This window comes from Leopardus geoffroyi, chromosome A1, assembly GCF_018350155.1.
Source record: "Leopardus geoffroyi isolate Oge1 chromosome A1, O.geoffroyi_Oge1_pat1.0, whole genome shotgun sequence".
Taxonomy (NCBI): domain Eukaryota; kingdom Metazoa; phylum Chordata; class Mammalia; order Carnivora; family Felidae; genus Leopardus; species Leopardus geoffroyi.
In genome coordinates, this window is record NC_059326.1 from 8970989 (window position 1) to 8995575 (window position 24587).

Consider the following 24587-nt stretch of genomic DNA (forward strand, 5'->3'; position numbering starts at 1 on the left):
ATGCACACCGTATGATCCCAGAATGCATCTCTAGCTATCTAATATAAAGAAATACTCTCACGTAAGCTCAAAGAGATATTGACTGTTATAGTACAATAATCGGAAACGTCTATTAGAAGCAGTATCATTAAATCATCTGTTATACTCTTAATACTGTGGGTCAGTGTGGCCGTTTAAAAAAAAAAAACGGGATGAATATACACCAGCATTAAAATATCTCTGGTGTAGACTGTCAAATGAAAAAAGCGTATTGATGAAAATAGGTGCATCCTATGTAGTATGTGTTAAATCAAAAATCCACACAAATTCTATTTTTATCTATGTATTATGTAAACCTATAGAAAAATAATTGCAAGCATACACATCAAATTAATAAGCAGATGTCACCTCTGTAGAGGTAAATGAGATTGGAACGTGGTCATCCGGGAGACTTTTGCTTTATTTTCAATGTATTCTTAATTTTTAAAGTTTAATTATGGTTAAAAAAAAATAAAATTAATCATCTTCACCATTTTCAAGTATACAGTTCGGGAGTGCTGAATATACTCCCATTGTTGTGCAACAGATCTCCAGAAGTTTTTCATCTTGCAAAGTAGAAACTCTGTCCCTATTAAACACCCAACTCCCCACTTCGCCTCCTCCCAGCTCCTGCCCATCACCATTCTACTTTCTGTTACTATGAATTTGACTACTTTAGATACTTCGTTTCAGAGAAATCACTGAGTATTTGTCTTTTTGTGATTGGTTTATTTCACTTAGCATGTCTTCAAGGTTCATCCATGTTATAGCATGTGTCAGAATTTCCTTCCTTTTTAAGGCTGAATAATATTCATGTGTGTGTGTGTGTGTGTGTGTGTGTGTGTGTGTGTAAAACCACATTTCATTTATTCCTTTATTCATAGTTGGATGCTTGGGTTGCTTCTGTCTTTTGGCCATGGTGAATAGTGCTGCTATGAACATGGATGTGTGAATATCTCTTTGAGACCCTGTTCTCCTTTCCGTTGAATATATTCCAGAAGTGGGATTGATGGACCATTTGGTAGATGTTTTCAATTTTTTGAGGAACCACCTTATGGTTCTTGTTATATTTTTATCACCTAAGTATCTCACAACAAGAATATATTTATGTGTATTTTATGTAATTAAAGGTAAAGCAAAAAATTAGTTTAGGCAAGCTTAGTTCAAAGGACTTCAAGCACCAGGTGCCTGGGTGCCCGGGGTGCCTGGGTGGCTGTCTGTTAAGCGTCCGACTTCGCTCAGGTCATGATCTCACAGATCTTGAATCTGAGCCCTGCATCAGGCTCCATTGCTGACAGCTCAGAGCTGGAGCCTGGTTCGGATTCTGTGTCTCCCTCTGTCTCTACCCCTCCCTGCTTGTGCTTTGTGTCTCACTCGCTCAAAAATAAACATTAAATGGGGCGCCTGGGTGGCTCAGTTGGTTAAGCGGCTGACTTCGGGTCAGGTCATGATCTCGCGGTCCGTGAGTTCGAGCCCCGCATCGGGCTCTGTGCTGACAGCTCAGAGCCTGGAGCCTGTTTCAGATTCTGTGTCTCCCTCTCTCTGACCCTCCCCCGTTCATGCTCTGTCTCTCTCTGTCTCAAAAATAAATAAACGTTAAAAAAAATAAAAATAAACACTAAAAAAAAAAAGGACATCATGCACCAAGTAAATAGTGGTTTTGATGACGGCTAGGCATGGGCAGACTTGGCAGTCCCCAGCCTACCAAAAGGCCTGTGAATGAAAGATGTTGAAAACTATGAATCTAGCATTTAATTAGCATTACGGATTGTTTTATTGTTCATAAATATCCACTAGCTTGCCTTGGGGAGGCTTATGCTGGCATGGCCATCTGGCTTGGTCTGGCCAATGAAACATGAGCAAAAGTGCAGAGAACCGATGCATGGTATTCCATGTCCTGTTTGCCCTCTGCTGTGATAACTAGCAATGTCCCAAGAAGAGGTTGCAATGGCAGTTGGGATCCCAAAGGGAGGACGTATGCAGGAGAGCGACAGCCAACCTTTGATGCACATGAAGCATGAGTGACAGATAAATCTTGGGGGTTGAAAATGACTAGATTTATTCTTGAGGCCACAGGACAGTGTGGCCTGTCTGTCTCATGCAAGATGTTTATGTAAACCCCTTCATCTCCGTGAGCGCTGTGGACTCCGAGTGGGAGTCTGTAAACCTGAGGCCTCTTCTCCGGCAGCCTTTGGTCCTCTTCTGAAGATACGCGGGCACTGCTGCAGTGCCGTGGAAAATGCCAACACCAAGTACCCACGTTGTATTTCAGGGAAGTGGCCATGCAGCCCAGGATGCGGGACCTCACAGATCATGCAGAGCCCTGTTAGCCCGCAAGAGATGGAAGGTATAGCCCTGATCACTGCCTGGAGCCGAGATATAATTAGGACTAGGTTTAGATGCAGTGCGAATAAACCAAAAGAGGGTGCACCCACTCCGTTCCATCGAAAACCCTATTATGTTGAAGTAGAGGAGTAACACGTCCGTCTCATGAGTTATCTTGCCAAGTGCAGCTTTGAGAGACTTTACCAAAGCGTGAGCCATGAATCTGCTGGTCATGGGGATCCATCAACCCATTGCCTTTGGAGCGATGGAAAATGTAGGATATTGTAACTGCGTCCTGAGTACCTTGTCTCAACTGGAAAAGGACAGTCCGCTTCCTTCTGATGGGATCACACTTCTCTGCTTTGCTGGCAGGGTTGTGCCTCGCTGGCACTAGTCCAACTCAAGTTGAAGGTGACACCGGGTCCTGAGCTTAACTTCGTTCTGTGGAGATAGCTAAAAAATGTCCTTTAGATCGGTTAGTTGCCTCAGTGTCTTTTTTAACAAAAAAAAGTTCTGACAGATGGTTATGTAAGACAAGTATTTTAGACAAGCCATGGCAGAAGAAAACTGAATCATTACAAGAATTAATCATTACTGGCCAAAAAGAGCCTGATGTTAACTCCATGAAAGCAGCTATTAAATCAAGGGCATTGGATTCTTCCAGCTAATTTTCTCATTCTCTGGCCTATCCCCAGTTGGCTTGAAATGCTAACACAATCACTGAGAAATTGATGGCAAATCCAAACATAGTATAAATCCACAGAACGTCAGGGTTTCTGACATTCTTTGAAACAGTCTTTTTAAGCACGTGTCAATCCTCAAACCTCAGTAAAAGTATCCTAAGAATTTTACTGTCTCTAAGAAGACACATGATGTCAAAGATGAGGCCTACTCAAACGAATGTTTTCTCTTGACCTTCCTGTATGTAATGTTGCAAGTTTCCCAAGGTGCGGCATTAATTAGCTTTTTCTTAATTAGTATCCTTCAGTCTTATAAGTCAAGAGCATGCGGGCTGAAGCATGGTACACTGGGGGCTAGGAATTCAGAATTCTACCTCTGACTTCACCACTGACTAACAGGATCTTGGGCAAGTCAGAGCATCTCTGGCCTCACTTTTTGTCTATAAAATGAGGGTAAAATAATTATGGCTCATTCATATTATCTGATTTGTTAGGACAAATGTCATGACCACATCAGCATAAAATTTGGATGAGACCGACACTAAGAAGGTACACTTAATCAGGATCAAGATCAGGATCAGATACACTTAATCAGGAAGGCGAAGGGAGAGGGCGATCACAGCAGGACCTCACTGCCGTCTCTGGAAGGGCTTCCCCAGCGTGCAGGGGGCAGGGGCAGAGACCGGGGGCAGGACCACCCTTCGTAATGGCTATTTGACATTGTAGTATATTTGGCTCTATTTAAGTTAATTTTTACTAAGTTATAATACATAACACATTATGGTGTAAATGCTTATATATGCTCTATATTATGATCCCAAGAAAGGAAGAGAGAGAGAAACTTGATGTTTCAGATACTCTCAATTGATTTTTTTTTTTTTTTTGTCTTTTTAATTGTCCAAGTTAGAGGAACTCTGGACGGTGTTAAGGAAAGAGATTCGAATCAGATGAAGCTAATTCTGGTATCTTGATCAGTGAACCATTTCCATTCCCTATTCTGGCTCCATGATGGATGCATGAGGCAGACCCAGTGAGCACCTCTCTTTAATTATGAGAACCTAAGAGGGATCATTCTGGTAGGGGTATGCCATCCCTTCACATCTAGACCTTTTCAAATTGACATGAAAGCCGATGCTGCTAATTGGCATAGCACTAGGTATTTTCAGAGACAATGTATGTGTCACGTCCTGGGTACAATTATAAAATCGAGGGGAACTCCAAGCTTTATCACCAGGCACTAACATACAGGTAAATCAATATAGTTAGCATTATTTAAATTGTATTTCTTTCAGGAAAACAAATAACAACAATAACTGGAAATAATAACGTGCCCCCCCCAAAAGCAGGGGGTTAGAATGATCAAAAACAGAATCTTTGCCGTTAGGAAAAGTTCAGTTCGTGGTTCCTATTTATAGGCAATCTTTGCAAGCATTCTTTCGTCTATTTATGTAAAATCAACTTGGGCTTCATCAGATCTGCTGAAAGAACAAGATGAAAAACACCTGTAACCACCAGCAAGTGATCCAGAGGGGACAGATTCTTTAATTGCGTCATTAATTTCCAAAGGCATATCCATCACACTTGAGCTTGCAGAATGGAAAATAAATATATTGGAGAAAACCCAATTTCAAGTGCTAATAAAAAGAGGACACAAAAGGTTTCATTCACCAGCAATCTCTATTTCCTCTGATTTACAGTTTTCAGAAAGCAACAGTGTCATTCAGCTGCAGGGTCACAGAGCCGCCTTCCGGTAGAATGCTGATCTGATGGCCTGCCCCGATGTACACGCAAAATGAGTGGCTGACAGCCAATTCTTCATTACCAGGGGGCACAGCGGACACAGGGTCGTGGAGAACATGTTCACAGGGAGCTGGCCGGTCATTGCCCAAGGGGCTGCTGCCCCCAGAGTTTGTTGCTGACTTTGATTCGGGCATCCTCTCAACGAATTCCTTCTTGCCAAAGGAAGAGAGCATTATGCAGATAACACAAAACGGTTTAAAAAAAAAAAAAAAAGCCCAAGGCTTTCCTCAAATCCCTTCTCTCTGTTTCCTGAGAGGCATTTTCTGGAATTCCCATCTGGAAAACTTAGGGCAACTCCAACATCAGTTACTGTGTTGGTCACAGAATGATGAGTAGTTCTCAATTCTCTTGGAATTGTTGAGTAGAAATGACAAGGGAGGGGCGGGTGGGTGGGCACTCTATTGTATTAGCAATGTTTGATTTCTTAGGTGAGGAGGACATGAGTGTCCTTGTATTATTCTTTCTTTATCCCTTTTTTTTTAACATATCCCAACTATCACATAGTATATATTTTTTAAGTTTATTTAAACTTTATTTTTTATTTTTTATTAAACATTTATTCATTTTTGCAAGAGAGAGAGAGAGAGAGACAGAGCGCGAGCCAGAGAGGGGAAAAGAGAACAGGAGACACAGAGTCTGAAGCAGGCTCCAGGCCCCGAGCTGTCAGCACAGAGCTCGGTGAGGGGCTCGAACTCACAAACCACGAGATCAAGACCTGAGCCAAAGTCGGATTCTTAACCGACTCAGCCACCCAGGTGCACCTGCCTAGTATGTTATTTTTAAGAAAAGTGGACTCACACACGAGGACTTGGGGAACTAATTCGATCCTCTTATGTAATCAATGTCTGTGTACCCTTTGATTGTTCCAGCAAGAGTTGTTTCATGCAATTAAAATTTTCTCCACTCATCAAACATTTCTTGCTAGTTTAAAAATTGTAAAGACATACACAGAAGCAAATAGCAAAGACAAAGCAGTGGTTCCTCTTGGGCCCCTGTTCTAGCTTCACTCCCCTCTCCAAAGATACCCGCTCTCTCTGGTTCAGTGTATATCCTTCCAGACCATACTCTATATCTATATATACATGTATTTACACATATATGAATATAATATAATGTAAATATAGTGTCAGTTTTCACCTATGCATCTTTCTTGGGCATTGATCATTTAAGGTCAGCAAGAAGAAAGAACTCTTGGCCTGGGTTACAAGGCCAAGGAGTGACTGAAAGGAAAACTTGAATAAGAGAAGGACAGCTATGATCTTCGTGGTTAAATTTGCCCTAGACTGTGTGCCCAGACACTTGTCCGGGACATTCAAAGTGAGGGAACAGAGGGGCAACAGTCCCAAGCTGGGGTCGTTAGAACCTTTTCAGTCAGTTGTGCCTGGAGAACCAGGGTGTCCCTTGGCTCAAGGGCTGGTGGCTGAGAGGTGGACCCTGAATGACCTAGCACACATAGGTCAAAGCTGAGCAAAGAAGCCAGTTTTATGACCGAAGCTGCCTCCAGAGATGCTATGCTTGTGAATAGTTTATAATTGAGGTGAAGTAGCTTCTCGTAAGAGTCAAGAGTGGGGTGAGTCACTGCTGAGGGAAAGCGTGGGTCACAGAGGAAGAACAAGGCCATGGTCCTATAGTCCAGCCTAAAGAGGGGTCTCCTTTTATCTCATGGGTAGTACTGGGAGATATAAGTCAACTAAGTGATAAACCTAAGTCAAATAAATAACTATATAATCTTGGGGCCTCTGCCATTTTGTTGCTACTTTGGGGGAAAACCTCTTTTCCCTTTTTTTAAAAAAAATTTTTAATGTTTATTTTTGAGAGAGAGACAGAGTATGAGCAGGGGAGGGGCAGAGACAGAGACAGAGAAGGAGACACAGAATCCGAAGCAGGCTCCAGGCTCCGAGCTGTCAGCACAGTGCCCGACGCGGGGCTCGAACTCACAAACCGTGAGATCACGACCTGAGCCGAAGTCGGACACTTAACCGACTGAGCCAGCCAGGTGCCCCCAAACTCTTTTCCCTTTGACTCCACGGGCATGGGACTCTTCTGACATAAAGTGAGACTTGCCCCCTGTGACAGGAGACCTGTAAACACACACCGTGTGCACATGGTGAGCACAGAGCCAGGTGCCCTGTCTGTTGGGACTTCCAGGTTCTTTGTGCATATGTGTGTTTCCTCACTCTTCCTCACACCTTTCTCTTCCTCCTTTCGGGATGTAAAACAGAATCCCTTGGCGTATTTTATTTTCTCGTACAACCTTTTTTTTTTTTTTTTTTTTTTAGCTGGGTATAATAATCTGCATACCATAACATTCACCCCTTTTAAGGTGCACAATTCTGTGACCTTAGCAGAGACTTTTTCACTGGAGCCTGTTTTTCTTCCGGGTGCTTGCAGGTTGTTCTCTGTAGAGGCTCTTTTGAGAAGCAACATTCTTCCTGTATTTGTTTCCCCCTGGCAAAAAAAAAAAAAAAAAAAAAAAAAAAAGAGCTGCTAGAAAATAGGAGGTCTGCTCTCCCCTACAGCCGCCTCTGTCCGAGCTAACATAGCCTCCTGCCTGTGGTTGATTGGCACTCAGGCTGGCTTCCCCTACGCTGAGAGCACACTTCACTCAGGTTCTTGGCGTCGGCTGGAGGGAGACAGAGAATTCAAGCAGACTCTATTGATTTTTGCTATCTCCTTGGTCCCCCCTTCCTCCCTCTTTCCCTAGAGGGACAGTTAGGAAGTAGCTAGCAATCCTTGAAGCCAAACTGAGCTCCTGAATTCATTGCATTCTTAAAATAGGGGGAAACAAATAAAAAATGGAGCCTCAAAAATATCACGTAGAAGCAAATTATGTTCCTGTCTGATTGCGAGGCAGCCCAGCAAATCCATTGCTTCAGGGGTGACATTTGCCGAGACAGGATACTCCTTGATGTTAAGAAAATAATGGGCTGGCTTGTACAAGTGAGTATCTTTCTCCTTGAAACTAATTAGACAGTTCAGGAAACCTTGTCAGGGAAGGAATAGGTGATATTTGTCTGGTTGCCCACGCAAATTAATAATCCAGTGGCCAGAAATAACCATGGGTGCTCATAATTGTGTGAGAATGCAACAGCAATTCCGAATTCACAAAACATTAAGAATTAAGGAGTAGTCACTAGCTTTCCAAAACAATTTGGCTTTTTTGTCCTGCTTGAAACTTTGTTGCATTGGATATGGCTGACGGCAACATAGGTCAGAGAACACAGAAATTTCCATGCTAAAAATTCTCAGCGTCATCACGTGAATAGCCCAGACTGTAGAGTAAGAAAGCGTCTCGCCAAACCAAGGGCCATGGGTACTACATGATTACCCAATATCATGTGCCAGTGCAGAGTCGATTTTTACATTTTAAATTGACGTTGCCGGACGCTTCCCTCTATAAAAGCTTATGAAAATTATAGCCTCCGGAGTTCCTGTGAAGTTGAGAGGTTGAGAAAGATACTAAATTAGCTTTCCTGGTCTTTGCTGCTTGTCTACCCATGCAGCATTGAAAAACCACCAGACAGCAAACTTTTCCTCCCACAGCCTCATGAACTAGGCAGGGGTGTGAATCGACATACCCGGGGGAGCTTATTAAAAATACAGAGGCCTGGGTCCCCTGCCTTGAGCTCATTCAGTGGATCTTGGGTGGGATAGAGGCCTCTGAAATTTTAACAAGCTCCCTCGACGATTCTGAAGCGCATCAATATTTGAGAACCTCTAATACGGTGAAAACGGTTTGAGCTTTGAAATCCAGCAGACATGAGTTCATGAGTTCAGACTAAGAGGCCACCATTCTGTGACCTTGAGCAGGCTAACGCCGTCTGCGCGTTTACCTCGCTTGCGGGGCCGTAGGGAGGATTAAGTTAATGGCACGTGCTGAGTGTTGATCCCAATGCTGGCCACCCAGCGCATGATTAATACATGTTACTCCTTGTATTAGTCAGCCCTGGAAGCCATAGCAAAATAGCACAGACTGAGGGGCTTAAACAAGAGGCATTCGTTTTCTCCCAGTTCTTGGACGTCCCAGATCAAGCTGTTGGTAGGCCCGGTTCTCCGGAGGCCATTCTCCTTGGCTCACAGATGGCGCCATCTTGCTGTGTCCTCACATGGCTTCTTGTCTGCACCAGCGTCCTGGTGTCTCTTCCTCTTCATGTAAGGACGTCAGCTCTGTTGGGTTAGGGCCCCACCCTTACAACCTCCTTTAACCTTAACTACCTCTTTAAAGGCCCCATCTCTAAAAACAGTCACATTGGGGGTGAAGGCGTCATGTATGCATTTTGGGGGGACGCAGTCTGATTCATAACACTTCCCTTCACCCAGTCCTTTTTCCCTACACTCCTTCCCTTTCCTGTCACCGCCAGCCATGGCTTGTGTTTGAGCTATCTGTAACTCAAAGGAATAAGTTTACAATACCCATTTGATAAAAGCACTGGTTGAAGGTGAGAGTGAGGACAGGGTGTGGGTATTTTGCTGAAGGCAGCGGCTTCCTAGCCATCCAGTCCCCAGAACCCTGGTCCAAGAATGTAACAGAGACTCTACTCTTAGCAAAAGGATCCGGAAAAACTCTCACCACTCAACATTACATGAAGAAAATTTAAAAAAGTGACCTAGATGGAGAAGGTACAGAATACCCCTGTGTCCAGATTCTGAGTTCTGTTTCTGAAGGGTGCTTTCTTCTTCCCCGCTATGACAGATCACAGCAGAGAAAAAGAAAAGTCCTTTCACATTTCCTAAGTGGAAAGCTCAACTGTGTGATCTATTATTTCCTGACAGAGTGGTTACTTAGCACCTATTTTTAGAGTCCATAATATTCCATTTCAGACATGTGAGGCTTCATTCTTACCAGGCAGCTTCCCCCTCCCCTACTGCCCAGATGTCTCCTTCGTGGTCACCTACAAAGCTCCGTAGAGGCCAGCAGCCTCATAATAGAATCTGTGATGTGAATTTTATTCATTCTGATGTTACAGGGCGCACCTCGCTGCCTCAGAATCCATCCCTGATGTAACTGGCAACGCACTGAAATGAGTCAGTCTATGAATCACTCAAGATGAAGTTAGAAATCTCCCGCTGCCACATTGTTCTCTTATGCATATTACAACGAATTAAATGTTCTGGCCTAGACTATGAATTTTATCTCTTTTCCGATTATGTTCCTTGGCTGTATATTTTTTTCCATGAAACTGAAGCAGGCTTCTAAAAATACATGCATTTATTATATATCTTCCTCAGCTTGATTTAAAATGCGCCACTACGATTACTCTGAATTGTAAATGACAAACTGAATGAAGAAGGCTGGGAATGGTTATGTACTTATAAAATGCAATGAAAAAATGCAATATTTTTTTCTTTGGTAACTTAGGTGGAATTAAGCCTCCAGTTAGGGGCACTTCTGATGCGTTGTCGACAGGCCCTGGCCACTCCAGTGACCTGAATCAGTCAAGATGGCCCACGCTCTTTGCCCATCTCCCTCCTCTTTGCCCCATTTCTGGGAATGGGAGCTGTACGGTTTAATTCTAAAATGTCAGATCCCAAAGAGATCTTAGCATCTCTGAATTCAATCCCCTCTGTTTTCCTCGGCTTTTAATTAAAGCAAAGTCAAACATAATTTTCCGGCACTGTCCCACTGAGACAAAGGTGTAATTAATTTCCTGCTCCTGGGCTGAGCCATGTGATTTCCTCTGGCCAGTGGGATGTTAACAGATATGACACAACAATCTTGAAAAGTGCTTATGCAGTTGGACCCGCTGTCTTGTACTTCTGCTCTTGCCATGAGAATAATATGTCCGGACCAGCCTGCTAGGTCCAGGAGGAGGAAAAGACAGTGTGATCTGAATTGCCTCAGCTAATCTTCCTCAGCCAAGCCTAGAGCAGAGCTCCTCAACCGCTCTGCAGGTAATTGAGTGAGCCCAGCCAAGATCAGCAGAACCACCTAGCCAAGCCCAGCCTAGATCAGCCAAAACTCGGCCAACTCACAGATAGGTGAATTATAAAGATAAATGACCGTCATTTGGAAGTCATTGAGTTTGGGGATGATGCATGATACAGTATTTTGGAAACGATAGCTGATAAGTTTGGCCACTTGTTTGGTGTTGTTTTCTATTATCTCTCCATTGTCAAAGTTCTTTTTAATCTTTGTAATTATAAGTAATCTGCAGAATGATACTTCAAGACCATGTGAACATCCAGTGACTTAACTGACTGAGCTCCGTGGCACCCTCTTTTGTCTTAAAGCATTTCTTTGTCTTTAGCAGTGTAAGGCATTCTCTCTTGCTGGATTGCATTGACTAGTATTTTGTTAAAGATTTTTGCATTGGGGCATCTGAGTGGCTCAGTCTGTTAAGCGGCCAGCTCTTGCTTTCTGCTCAGGTCATGATCTCAAGGCTCACGGGTTTGAGCCCTGCATTGGGCTCTGTGCTGACAGTGCAGAGCCTGCTTGGAACTCTCTCTTTCCTTCTCTCTGTCCCTTCCCTGCTCACACACTCCCTCTTGCTCTCTCTCTCTTTCAAATAAATAGACTTAAAAAAAAGATTTTTGCATCAATGTTCATGAGGGATCTTGGTCTGCAGTTTCCTTGCAATATTCTTGTCATGTTTTGGTATCAGAATAGTGTCCTTACAACATGAATTGAGAAGTGATCCCTCCTCCTCCATCTTTATGAAAGAACTTGAGTAGAATTGGTATTATTTCTTCCGTAAATATTCGGTGGAAGTCATCAGGGAAGTTATCTGGGACCAAATGGTGGTTGTAGGAAGGATGTGAACTATAAATTTAATTTATTTAATAAACATAGGGCTAATCAATGAGCTATTTCTCCTTAAGTGAGTTTTGAGAGTTTATGTCTTTCAAGGAGTTTGTCCATTTCATGTAAGTCATGAAATGAATTGGGATAGCATTGTTCCTAATTTTGTTATTATTCTTTTAATATCTGCAAGGTATATAGTGATATCACCTCTTTCATTCCTAATATCAACACCTTCTTTTTTTTTTCTTAGTATGTCTAGGAGGTTATCAACTTTACCGGTATTTTCAGGGAATCTGTTTTTTATTTCAGTGATTTTCCCTGGAATTTTTCTGTTTCCAATTATGTTAATCTCTTTTTTGTTATTTCCTTTCTTCTGCTTGGATTGGGTTTAATTTGATCTTTATTTCTTAATTTCTTAAGGTGGAAGCTTCTACTGTCAATTTAAGGCTTCTCTAGGGATGCCTGGGTGGCTCAGTCAGTTAAGTGTCCAACTCTTTCTTTCAGCTCAGGTCATGATCGCATGGTTTGCGGGTTTGAGCCCCATGTTGGGCTCCGCGCTGACAGCACGGAGCCTGCTTGGGATTGTCTCTCTCCCTCTCTCTCTGCCCCTCCCCCACTCTCTCTCTCTCAAAATAAATAAACATTAAAAAGAAAACTTTTTAAAAATTTTTTAACATTTTTAAGTTATTTTTGAGAGACAGAGAGACACAGAGCATGAGCAGGGGAGGGGCCGAGAGAGAGGGGAAGACACAAAATGTGAAGCAGGCTCCAGGCCCAGAACTGTCAGCACAGAGCCCAATGCAGGGCTCAAACCCACGAATGTTGAGATTACGACCTGAGCCAAAGTCGGATGCTTAACCGACTGAGCCACCCAGGCACCCTGTGATTATTTTTTTAATGTTACATTGATGCAGTTTTGGTTTCCTCTTTAACCCCAGAAATATGTACAGTGTATATGTTGGTGCATTTGTGTGTGTGTGCGTGTGTGTGTGTGTGTGTGCGCGCGTGTGCGTGTGTGTGTTATTTAAGAGAAGTAGAGATTTTTTGTGGTACCGATTTCTAGTTTTATCTTGATTAGATTGTGTTATTTGTACCTGTTTTTTGTACACTTAGTAAGGCCTTTCTTGTGTTTAAATTTTGAAAAAGATTCAAAATAAATGTTTTTTTTTAAAAATCAAGACCTTTTTAGAACAGTTTTAGGTTCACAGCAAAATTGAGGGGAAGGTGCAGAGATTTCCCATATACCCTCTGTCTCCTCACATGCATAGCACATGGGCATTTACAAAGATTTAATATCTGCTTTATGGTATAGAGTTGGCATTTTACAAATGGTATAGAGTAAGTCATTTTACAAATACGGTGTTCACGTCTTTTATATCCAAAATATTTTTTATCTGCCTAACCTTTAAAGGACTAAGTAAGAGGGTTATTAACATTTTCTCAATATTATTGCTTTTCTGAAATTTTATACATGTAATACTTTTGGGTTTCTGCATTTTTGTGTCAGTAATCGGACACATAATTATTTATGCTGGCAATTTTCTTTGTCTTTTGTATTCTCCTTCAAGAAAAGGTCACTCGCCATGTCCTTTTAATACTTACCCTTAGAAGCGTCCATTTGATATTAATAACTCAGTTCCTACTCTGATTTTGCTTGTATTTGCACAACTTATTTATTCCTTGTTTTCCTTTTTACCTTTCCTGGTCACTTGGTCTAGTACTGTTCCTTTGGGGCAGCATATGGTTGAATTTTGGTTTTTGCAGGTTGTGACTTCTTGTGTTTCCTGGGACTTTGGCACCCATGTCACTATCCCTGCTCTGCCTGAAGTCTTATCTGTACTCTTCCACATCTTCTTCACTAGTGCTCCCAAGAATTCTCTCTGCCCACTTGAAACTACTTTCACCTGCACGTGGCCCCACTGCCACCTGCTGATTCAAAATTGCGTCCCCAGAGCCGGCAACCGTGCCCAGAACCCCGGAGGCTCTTCGATAAATGTTTAGTGAGTGATGATAAGTATAGCATTAGTTAGGGTCAGGTTCATTGGTAATAAAACCCAAATATCAGTGCCTTAAAAATGAGTCTATCTCTCCCTTATGTAAAATTCGTAAGCCTTTAGGCGTTTAATGCAGAGCTGGTAAGAAGGCTTTGTTCCACGGAATTTCCCAGTTCCTTCTAAATCACTGTTCTGCCATTTCTAGAGTGTGTTCCTTATCCTCGTAGTCCAAGAGAGTCTACATTTCAGACCCCAAGATGGAAGAAAGAACAAAGAAGAACCAGCCGGAGCAGTGTTCCAGGAGTCTGTTCCAAAAGGTTCCTGGAATCTGCCATGCACACAGATCCTTCTACTTGCATGGCATTAGCCGGAATTTAGTCACACAGCCATGCTTCCTACAAGAGAAGCTGAGATGTGTTAATCTGGGTAGCTATGTGCCCAACTAAAATTGTATTCTATGGAAGAACACTGAAGACCTGAGAAGGAACAGGCTACTTGCGGAAATCGCAAGAAGATGGGAGCTGGGCCATAGCATGAATGAGGTAACATGGTAGATCAGTTACGAGAAAAGGAGGGCCTAAAATGTGAAGTCTTAGACAGCCAAGACCATGGATATAATCCTATAGACTCTTTATTTGCGAGGGTCCTGAGAGGAAACAGACAGCACTCTTGAAAAGGTGACGTGAGTTCAATGAAGGGACTCTATAAGAGGTGGGCAGGGCCAAAGAAGACTAACGTGGGCTGGCGAAGCACCCCAGGGCCAGCAACTGCAGGAAGCTACCATCACTTCTAGTACTGCTGAGGCAAGTGGATAAACAGGTACTGGAACCCTGCAGCTGTAGTCGTAGGAAAGGGGTCTCAGACAAGAGCTGTGCTTTTGGTAGAGGGACATTGCCACCACAACATGAGGCCCGAAAGAGGAACTGGTGATATAATTTGCCAGGCCCGGTGCAACATGAAACAAAAGGGCCACTTGTTCAGACACTGCTGAGAACTCCAAGATGAGGCCAGCAGGGCATTAAAGCAAGCATGGTGCCCTTCCGAGCACAGGGCCCTGTGCATCTGTACAGGTCAAACATCTGTGAAGCTGGATTTGCCCGGCGGAGAAATAGCCAAGGACGAGTGCCCCCCAGACTTCTCTCTCTTCCAGCCCTCTGACCTCTTCCAGTGCCTCTCACTGTCCACACCCAAATGGAAGTCGAAGCAAAAGTGTTGGGGTGAGGCAGTCCGTGGCAGTCGGCCCTGGGGGAGAAAATGGATAGCGTGAATCCGGAAACAAGCAGAGAATATCCAGCTCAGCTCTGGAGGGCCATTAGAGATTTTTCAGCAGAGTGACGTGTCCAATTAGTTTTTAGGAACAACTTTTTGGCAGCAGTGTGGAGGATGGATTGGAGAGCCTGGAGGCAGAAAGACCAATTAGAAGGCTATTATGTAAGTTCCAGAGTTGCCTTCTCTTTTTTTTTTTTAAATATCAAACTCCCAGGAAGGAACAGATTTTATATTTATAACGCCGGCCAAATAACACACACAAACACACGTATATGTGTGCGTATATCTATATGAAACCCAGAGTCCACAAAACACAAAGCCTTAGTGAAACAATGCTTCACTTTACTAGAAGCAAAGTACTCTGATTTCACTAAAAAATGCTGGTTGCATATTACAATAATCCTTTCACAGTATATGAAAATCAAACCATCATATTGTACGCCTTTAACTTTTATATAATATATGTCAATTATTTTTCAATAAAGGTGGAAAAAATATTGCTTCCAAGCCACCATGTTGATTAAGAGCCACAGCTTTTAGCTTGAAAAACCTAGGTCTGAGAGTACAAAGGTAAAGTAATAGCCCGCAAAGGTGTTCGTATCCTAATCCCCAGACCCTGGGAATATGCGAGCTTACATAGCAAGAGGGATTTAGCAGAATTTATTTCATTGAGGACTTTGAGATGGGAGGCTATCCTGGATTATCCAGGAGGGTCCAGGGTAATTACAAGGTCCTTATAAAGGAACAAGGAAGGAGAAAGGGTTGTTGAAGGAAGCAGCGTCAGGGTGGTACAGCTGGCCAGTGCTGGTTTTGAAGATCCTTGGCCATGAGCCAAGGAGTGTATTCCTCTAGAAGGTAGGAAAGATAAGGAGTAGGATTTTCCCCCCGAGGCTTCAAAGAATGACGCCTTGATTTTCCGCAGTGACACCCATAGGTCTCTCACCGCTGTGTGGTGTCTTAAGCTGTAGAGTTTGTGGCGATTCGTTACAGCAACGATGAGAAACTAGTACCCAGAGGCCGACGGTGAGAGTCGGAAGGAGGCAGTGTCAGGGGGGATGGATGGAGAGGAGAGGACTGGATATTCTAGTAGGACCTTTAAATGTGGAGTCCAGGCTCTCTCTTAGGGTGGAGGGCCACAGGACAAACCACAGTTTTTCTTCCTCTAGCGTTTTACATTTGCAGGAGGATTCAAATGAATGTCAAAGACTTAGCGGGGCAAAAAAAATCTGTTTTAAAACTCTGTTTTCGTGGTGTGAGTGTAGGGATTCAGGGCAGCTCAAGACATTGTGCTGTCAACCTGTGAGCTGATCTGGAAGGTGGAAAGAGCCACCTGGATGGTGTCTTTTTAACTGACTAGCTTTGCTCTCACAGATGACTCTTGGATGTATGTAGAACTCACAAAGCCAAGCAAATAATGTTGATTTTTCTAGAAATCGAAAGAAGAAAGTGCTCCAGTATGGAAAAGGCCATCAGCCACACAGTGGGGCTTGAAGGTGAATGATTTGTAAATGGGCAGATCACCACATGAGTTTGTGCAAGGTGCTTGTATCAATAGTTGGACGCAGGGCAGGAAAGTCAGCAACAGGATCTGGTAATGATCAGCTTATATAAACAATCAATTTGCATTTGTAAGTTACTTGTTGTGAACGCACAAACCGTCTGAAAAAAATCTAACAAAAACTAGAAAGCATACTTTAAAATAAATCATTTACAATAGCAGTAGAAAACATAAAATAAGGTGTCTAAAAATCTAACTATGAGCAATACTTTTACATAGAAATGATAAAACATTATAGAAGACATAACAAGCTCTAATACATGAAAAGCTATTCCATGTTTGTGGATGGCAGGACGGTCTTAAGGATGCCAGATGTCCCAAATTATTCTAGAAGCACAGTGCAAGAAAAGTCATACTTCAGTTGACTATGCGCTCATGTCCATGCACACGTGTGGGGAACTTAACATGATAACCCTAAGGTGCAGGCGTAAGAACAGAGTCAAGAAATCACTGGGGCTGTTGGCAGTTTTGCCCTCCCAGATGTCATTCCTTGTTATTAGGCTGTGTCCAGTAGGACCGTGCGGTACAGGAGCAGGAAAAGACACACAGGCTAGTGGGACAGAACAGCAACAGATCGTGTACCCACGTAACCATGGTCAATGACAGAAGGACACCACAACTCAGAGGGAAGGGATGGAATCTTCAGTAAACGGCCATGAGACAAATGATTATAGGAGAAAACATAAAAACTGGACTCGGATAGAGAAAGCAAACTTAACACTTTTAAAAGGAAGATAGAGTAGAATCATCTTTTCACATCGAGGAAGGAAATAAAGTCGAAGGCACACACATACACACAACAAAAAGGAAAACACAGATTCATTCGATTACGCTAAAATTTAAAACCTTTGAGTACAACCAAAGACACCGTAAGCAACATGAAAATGTGAACGAAGCCTGGGAGGAAAATGGTGTATACAGGTAACTAATAAAGGAGCAGAATCCAGGATATGTTAATAATTCTACACATCAGTAGGAGTCAGCCAACCCAGTAGGTAAGCAGGCAATGGATATGTATTGGCAATTCACAAAAGACAAAACCTGAACACCAGTGAATATGCAATGGCATGTTCCACTTCACTCGTCAGTGAGGAAATGAAAACAAAAATGAGATTCCCACTCTCACCAAAGTGGCAACAGTTTTAAAATGTGGCCCTCTCAGGTGTTGGAGAGGATGTAGAGAAAAAAAAGCACCTTCATACTTTCCTGGTAGGAGAATAAACTGGTACAAGTAATCTTTCTTTCTTTCTTTCTTTCTTTCTTTCTTTCTTTCTTTCTTTCTTTATTACATTTATTTTTGAGAGATTGAGTGCAGGTGAGGGAGGGGCAGAGAGAAAGGGACAGAGAATCCAAAGCATTTTGACACGGGGATTGAAATCACAAACCACGAGATCATGACCTGAGCCGAAGCCAGAGGCTCAACCGGCTGAGCCACCGGGGCACCGCCTGGTACAAGCATTTTAGAGAACACTCCAATGGTATCTAGTGACCTTGAAGAAGAGGTGCAAAGTTGACGACCTGAAACTCCATTCCTAGCAATGTTTCCTGGAGAAACTAAGGCATGGACACAGGACCCAAGCATCATTCAAGCATCGTTTATACTGGAAACAAAATATCCATCCTTAGGAGACCGGACAAATAAATAGGGACTGAGTCATCCAAGGAGGTACTCTGGATGATAGCTAAGAAGGAATTAACCGGAGCCTTGTATATCCCCGCAGACCAATCCCGACAACATAATGTTGAAGCAGAAAATCAAGTTGTAGTAAAATAAGTGTAGGAACATAGCATGAAAAACACTGTGTTTTGTGTGTACAAACATACGTATGAAAATTATAAAACAAATACCAAAATGGTAAGCACCAAGCTCAGAATAGTATTTAGGTTTAAGAAAGGCGGAGGGGCACCTGGAGGGCTCAGTTGCTTAAGCATCCAAGTCTTGGTTTCAGCTCGGGTCATGATCTCACAATTTGTGGGATTGAGCCCTGCATCAGGCTCTGCGCTGACAGCACAGAGCCTGCTTGGGATTCTCCTTCTCTGTCTCCTCTCTTTGCCCCTCTCTCTCTCTCAAAAAAAAAAAGAGGGAGGTGAATGGAATGGAGGAGGGTGGGAATACACAGAAGGCTGTATCTGTAATGCCTTGTTTCTATCTTACACTCGTTACCCTATTTTATGCTTTTATTTACACGGCTTTATATGCTTGAGTAATTATATTTAAAAACTCAAGCCTGGGGCGCCTGGGTGGCGCAGTCAGTTAAGCGTCCGACTTCAGCTCAGGTCACGATCTCGCGGTCCGTGAGTTCGAGCCCCGCGTCGGGCTCTGGGCTGATGGCTCGGAGCCTGGAGCCTGTTTCCGATTCTGTGCCTCCCTCTCTCTCTGCCCCTCCCCCGTTCATGCTCTGTCTCTCTCTGTCTCAAAAATAAATAAAAAAACGTTAAAAAAAATTTTTAAAACTCAAGCCCTTCACCATGGCAACAAAGTCACCCACGATCTTGCCCCCTCTGAGGTTGTCTTTGCAGCTTCTTCCAGTCTCCCCGTCCATCACTCCTGTGTACTGCTGGGCTCCAGAGATACCAAAGATTCCTGTTGTTTCCTGAATATATTCCTTTTCACAGCTGCATGCTTTTGCTTATGCTCTTCCCCCCGCTAAGGTCTTCCATTCTAGACCCCACGTGGAAAACTCCATCCTTCCAGATTCATTTTCTATTCATCTATCTCTGGTGTTCTCCAAGGAAATGCTTCTCAAACTTCAACATGCATAGGAGTCAGCCTTAGATCTTGTTAAAATGCAGGTTCTGATTCCGCGGGTTTGGGTGGGGGCCCCCATTCTGCCTTGCTAATAAGCTCTCAGGTAATGCCAATGGTGGCACAGGTCGGAATCACACTATAGTAGCCAGACTCTTCTTCTTGGGTAGTTAGGAGCTCCCGGCTCCAGATTTCCACAGCCTCCTCTACATCCCTTATTATAATATCCATTGCATTGTTCTCAGTCTGTTTTTTATATCCAACCTTTTTCATGACACTCTGAAAAGTAGTTATCTCGTAAGGGTAGTAATCCTGCCCGGGGCCTCACTGCATGGCCAGCACCTAGCATTCCCTCGCTGAAATATTTGAAACGTTCCAGTGTTAAAAATACAATTGCCTGTTGCACCTCTGGTGAAACCTCATTAAATCTGTTCAAACGTTTCTGTGTTTTATATCCCAGGCCAGTAGCAACAGGTAGGCAAAGTGGTAAATGCATAGTGTGTGCAGATCCGGTCTGAATAGGTTCCTAATTACGGTGCTCAACTGGAGAGGGGAACTGGAAACCCTTAAAAAGGTTCAGAACCCTTAGGGCAGAGAGAGCTTTGGAGATCCAGGGGATTTTCGTTCCTTAGTCACAGGGCATGGATTTTGTTCTAAGCATTAAGATGGTTTATGGGAGGTTTGTAGACCTGTTGTGAGAACATAGGCCCTCTGAGAAAGATTGAAAGGGCAAACGCAGGGCTGGCTGATGACTAACAGCCTGGCCAGGGTTCCTGCCCGTTGGGAATCTTCTCCGTCGCCCTGTTGCACCCTGTGCACGTACCTGCGGAGGCTGGCGGGTGCAGGGAGGGTGCAGCCCAGCACGTGCCCCCACCTGCCCACCCGTCCCAACTCTGGCCCTCCCGCTTAGCGGCTGTGACTCCCTGAGCAACTGACTTCGCCTTTCTGGACCTAGGAGCGCCAGCTTTTAACCGAATACCGCGTGGACATATACTGAAGATATAGTCCTCGTTTATCTGAAATTCAGTTTGTAATTGGGCACGCAATATTTGAATCGGCAAAATTATCTGGGACTCACCTTCTTTGTTTCTAAAATGAGGTGCTAATGGTACCGATCTCATCAGGTTGTGAGGCCGAAATAATTTAATATGCGGAGAGGACTTAGAATGGGACCCGGCTCAGAGCGTGTTACCCATAGGATCAAATCCACATTCCTCAGTCTTGGGGGGGGGGGGACTTTCAAGACTTGCACCTCCCCCCTTGTCTTCCCAGTCTCCATTACCACTGCCCCTCCCCTCTGTGATTCCATGCCGAGCCTACACCAAACCAGGTCCTGCCTCTGCTCCCTTTCTTGGCAGCTGCCTCTACCCAGAATCCCTTTCTCGTGAGTGCCCTGAAGAGAAGCCACTAGTCCAGGGTAGCTGTACTTAAGACTGCCCCTCTGTGGACTTCTCTGCTCCACCGCTGTGAGCCTCACCTCGTGAGCCCCTTCACAGCACTTTATACAGACCTTTATCTGTCCCTGTCTCACTGTAGTAAACTTGTTTCACTCTTTGTGTTATATTTTCTTTAACAGTATAATGTGTGTGTGTGAATTAATGTTAATCCACGATCTGGTGCTTTTAGTTACTATCTGAAGTCTCTTAATCAGGAACTCCTATACCAAGGGTGATAGGTGAACATTTAAAAAGCTGCCCAACTTCAAATATTCTTATTTAAGTCTGCACCAGAGGACTTGCTCTTTGAGTAAGGGGTGTGGAAATAATTTCTCGCTTATAGAATGGGTGGTATTCAAAATATACAGTAGAGCAGAAGGACTTCACCTTGTCCTGTCGTGGGCAGAACAGAGGAAAGCCAAGATCTAAACCGCACACAGCCCTGGGTGTTGCACTTACTGAAGGCTTCTCCCATCTGATTTGATTGATTTCATCTATTGTCAGGATACAGATGCATTTGCCTCTAGTGAAACTTGCAGTGCAAGGTGTTGGAGAGTCTGAAAGAACAGAGAGCAAGGACTTCGCCAGAATTACAGAACAGATTGAGAGCTGGTTTTTTTTTTTTTTTTCACTTGCTTGCTAATAAAAGTTGGTTCACCGTGTGGAAAGTGGGCTAAGATGTGCCCTCATCGGTGCTATACCACCTGGTAGGGAGGGGGTGGGACAAGGGACATCTGTATCCTTTCTTGTACCCTACGCGTTGGAGGCCACTGTCATCCGCCAAGAGGGACTCGATGATCACGAAACCAAATTGGTTTAGTTCAGTTTGCAACGCTTTGTCTCTCCAACCGAAGGTGAGCTCGAGAGTCGGGACCTGTGTTAGTACTGTTTCACTCCAGCCCCTCCCCCTGCAGCTGGCCCAGCAGGAGGTGCTCAGTATGGAAGGGGTGACAGGACCCTTGAAAGACCCTTATTGCAGAGCCAGCTTGAAAACGTTGAGACAGAATCAGACATCCAATTAGCCAATATGATCAGGGTGAAAACACAGAAAAAAAACGAAGGATACACGAGAAAGGAACCCTTTGATACGCCTTCCTTGAAATTCTCTAAGAAACCGCTTTCCCTCTTGAGAATTCATAATACATAGCATCACCTTCACATTAAAGGTGTTGAAGAGTGTTCTAAAAAAGTAAATCCTCCTCAGGCACTTTACCTCTGGGTATTCTTCCTCAAACCTGAGGCCTTAGTCCAATCAGGAGAAAACATCACTCTAACCCAAATTAAGCAACATTTTACAAAATGTCTGGCCAGCACTCTTCAAAACTGTCAAGTTCATGATAAACAAGGGAAGACTGAGAAACTGTCAAGATCAAAGGAGCCTATAAAGAGAAATCCTAAGTACAGCGTAGGATCCCGGATGACATCTCAGAACAGAAAAAAGACATTAGTGGGAAAATGGATAAAATCCAGATATGTCTGGAGTTTAACTGATGGCACTGTACCAATGTTAATTTCTTAGTTTTGACAAATGTACCGTAGGTAATGACAGATGTTAATATTAGTGGAAACTGTATTCATCACTTTTCGGTGCAACTATCATTATTCTAAGATAAAAAGGTCATTTAAAAAAGGAGTTTTAAAATAAGGTAAATATTTGAATGACAATTGTAGAAAAAAGAGGAATCTAGCTTTTGACACTAATGAAGCCGAACATTTAAAGACAAGTCATGGATTCCAGGAAGAGCCACCTGCTAGGCTGGGCCTGATCCTGACCACTCGCCACCGAGGTCCTACCAGCTTTTCAGTTAGAATCTTGTTTCCACTTGGTTAATCTGCGTGGCTTTGTTAAGGATAGATGGCTGGCTATCGTGTGTGATCGACTTTGGGAGAAGTGGAATAAACCTCTTCAGGGCTGCGTCTGCAACGCTAAAGGCATAGAGAGTCACAAACATCACAGGGTCACATTCCTTTCTTCTCATGAGTATTAAGCATCGAGACCTACTCCCTCAAGTGCCTCCCTCAGGACTTGGCACACTATTGGTATATCGGAAATATTTGCTGGCTTTATGTTACCATGGCCCAGTTCAGAGTCGCCCACTTACTCTGATGGGGGGGGGAAACAACAACAAAAAAACCAACTCCAAAGTGGATATGAAACTGAGCTCTTTCTGCTGATGTTGGCTTTGGGGCCTTTATTTTTATTTTTATTTTTTTCAACGTTTATTTATTTTTGGGACAGAGAGAGATAGAGCATGAACGGGGGAGGGGCAGAAAGAGAGGGAGACACAGAATTGGAAACAGGCTCCAGGCTCTGAGCCATCAGCCCAGAGCCCGACGCGGGGCTCGAACCCACGGACCGCGAGATCGTGACCTGGCCGAAGTCGGACGCTTAACCGACTGCGCCACCCAGGCACCCCTTGGGGCCTTTATTTTAAGTGCAATAGGAGGGAGAAAGACAGAGGGCAAGCAGGGGAGGGGCAGAGAGAGAGAGGGAGACACAGAATCTGAACAGGCTCCAGGCTCTGAGCTGTCAGCACAGAGCCCGATGGGGGGTTGGAACTCCTGAACCACGAGATCATAACCTGAGCCAAAGTCGGCTATTTGACCGACTAAGGCACCTAGGCGCCCCCATACTGTACATTTTTTTAAATGATTGTTCCATTAATCAGTTTTATGATTTTAAAAATGATAAATAATATTAGTCAATACTAGTCAATGTAGCACTTACTATGGGCCAGGTGGTATTCTAGGGCTTTACATATACTAACTCGTTAAATTCTCACAACAATCCCATGAGCTGGTTACCATATTCATTCTTGTTTTACAGATGAAGAAATGAGGCACAAATTAGTCACGTATCTTTCTCAGGATTATATACATTTTGCTATTTGATAAAAACACTTTATGTGGATGAACTAGGATTTGAACTAGATTGTGTCGCTTCAGAACCCACACCTCTAATCATGACACTACAGCTGTGCCCCATGAATTCATTTGCAAAGTGTGAGACTGTGGAAGCCGGCTCCAAAATGGTACTCACCTCCCGGAATTCATCCCCTTGTGTAGTCCCCTTCCACGAATCAGGATTAGTCTGCGTGTCCGATAGAACATCGTGGAAGTGACCATGTGTGACATCTGAGGCTAGGTCACAAAAGGCATTGCAGCGATTCCCCTGGGTCTCGAGGGTAGCACTGACTCTGGGGGAGGTCAGCGCTATGCTGTGTAGACACTCAAGGATAATTGTGGAGAAGGAACCCACCTGGCAGCCATGTAAATGAGGCACATTGGAAGCAAAAGCTCCAAACCCAATTAAGCTTTAAGTGAGCACAGCCTCTGCTGACATCTGACTGATCCTAATGAGAAATTGCGAGCCCAAACTACCCAATGAAGCTGCTCCAAAATTCTTGACCCATGGTAACTGTGAGAGAAAATACATATTCGTTGTGTATTCAAGTTGCTAAGTCTGGGGACAATTTGTTACACAGCGATTGGATAACTAGTACAGAAAACACTCAGAAAAGTGTGAAAAAGAAATCACTTCGAATCTTACAATTCCGATTGTAAGATTCCAATTAAAATTTTTTTTAATGTTTTATTTACTTCTGAGAAAGTGTAAGTAGGGGAGGAGCAGAAAGAGAAGGGGACAGAGAATCCAAAATGGGCTCTGCGCTGACAGCAGTGAGCCCCATGTGGGGCTCAAACTCACAACTGTGAGATCATGACCTGAACTGGTTGGATGCTCAACCGACTGAGCCACTCAGGAGCCCTAGAATTCCTTCTTTTTATGCTCAAACATACTTAAGCTAAATGCGTGTCGTTTTAAAAAATATAACTTGGTTCATAACGTACGTTCATTTTTGTATACTGCCATTTCCCCACTTAATGCGTAAACAGATATCCATGTCAGTAGAAAAGTCTTTCGAAACATAAGTTTAATGGCTTTATAACAGTTCACAACGGAGCTTTATTTTTGGACATTTAAGTTGTTTCCATATTTCTGCTATTATAAACACTAACAC

The 24587-nt window shown here is 43.5% G+C and overlaps 1 long non-coding RNA gene across 4 annotated transcripts; it reads right to left on the minus strand.

Moving 5' to 3' along the window:
• Positions 1-1803: 1803 nt before the first annotated feature.
• Positions 1804-23725, minus strand: LOC123592283. Of its 4 annotated transcripts, none has more exons than XR_006709745.1 (3): positions 23609-23708; positions 21028-21125; positions 1804-2808 (listed from the first exon to the last, which is right to left on the minus strand). It is a non-coding gene; the product is annotated as an uncharacterized LOC123592283 (long non-coding RNA). The 4 variants fall into 4 exon arrangements; XR_006709761.1 differs by lacking the exon at positions 1804-2808 and adding an exon at positions 4662-4975; XR_006709722.1 differs by lacking the exon at positions 1804-2808 and adding an exon at positions 7345-8254 and having other exon boundaries at positions 23609-23725.
• Positions 23726-24587: the final 862 nt, after the last annotated feature.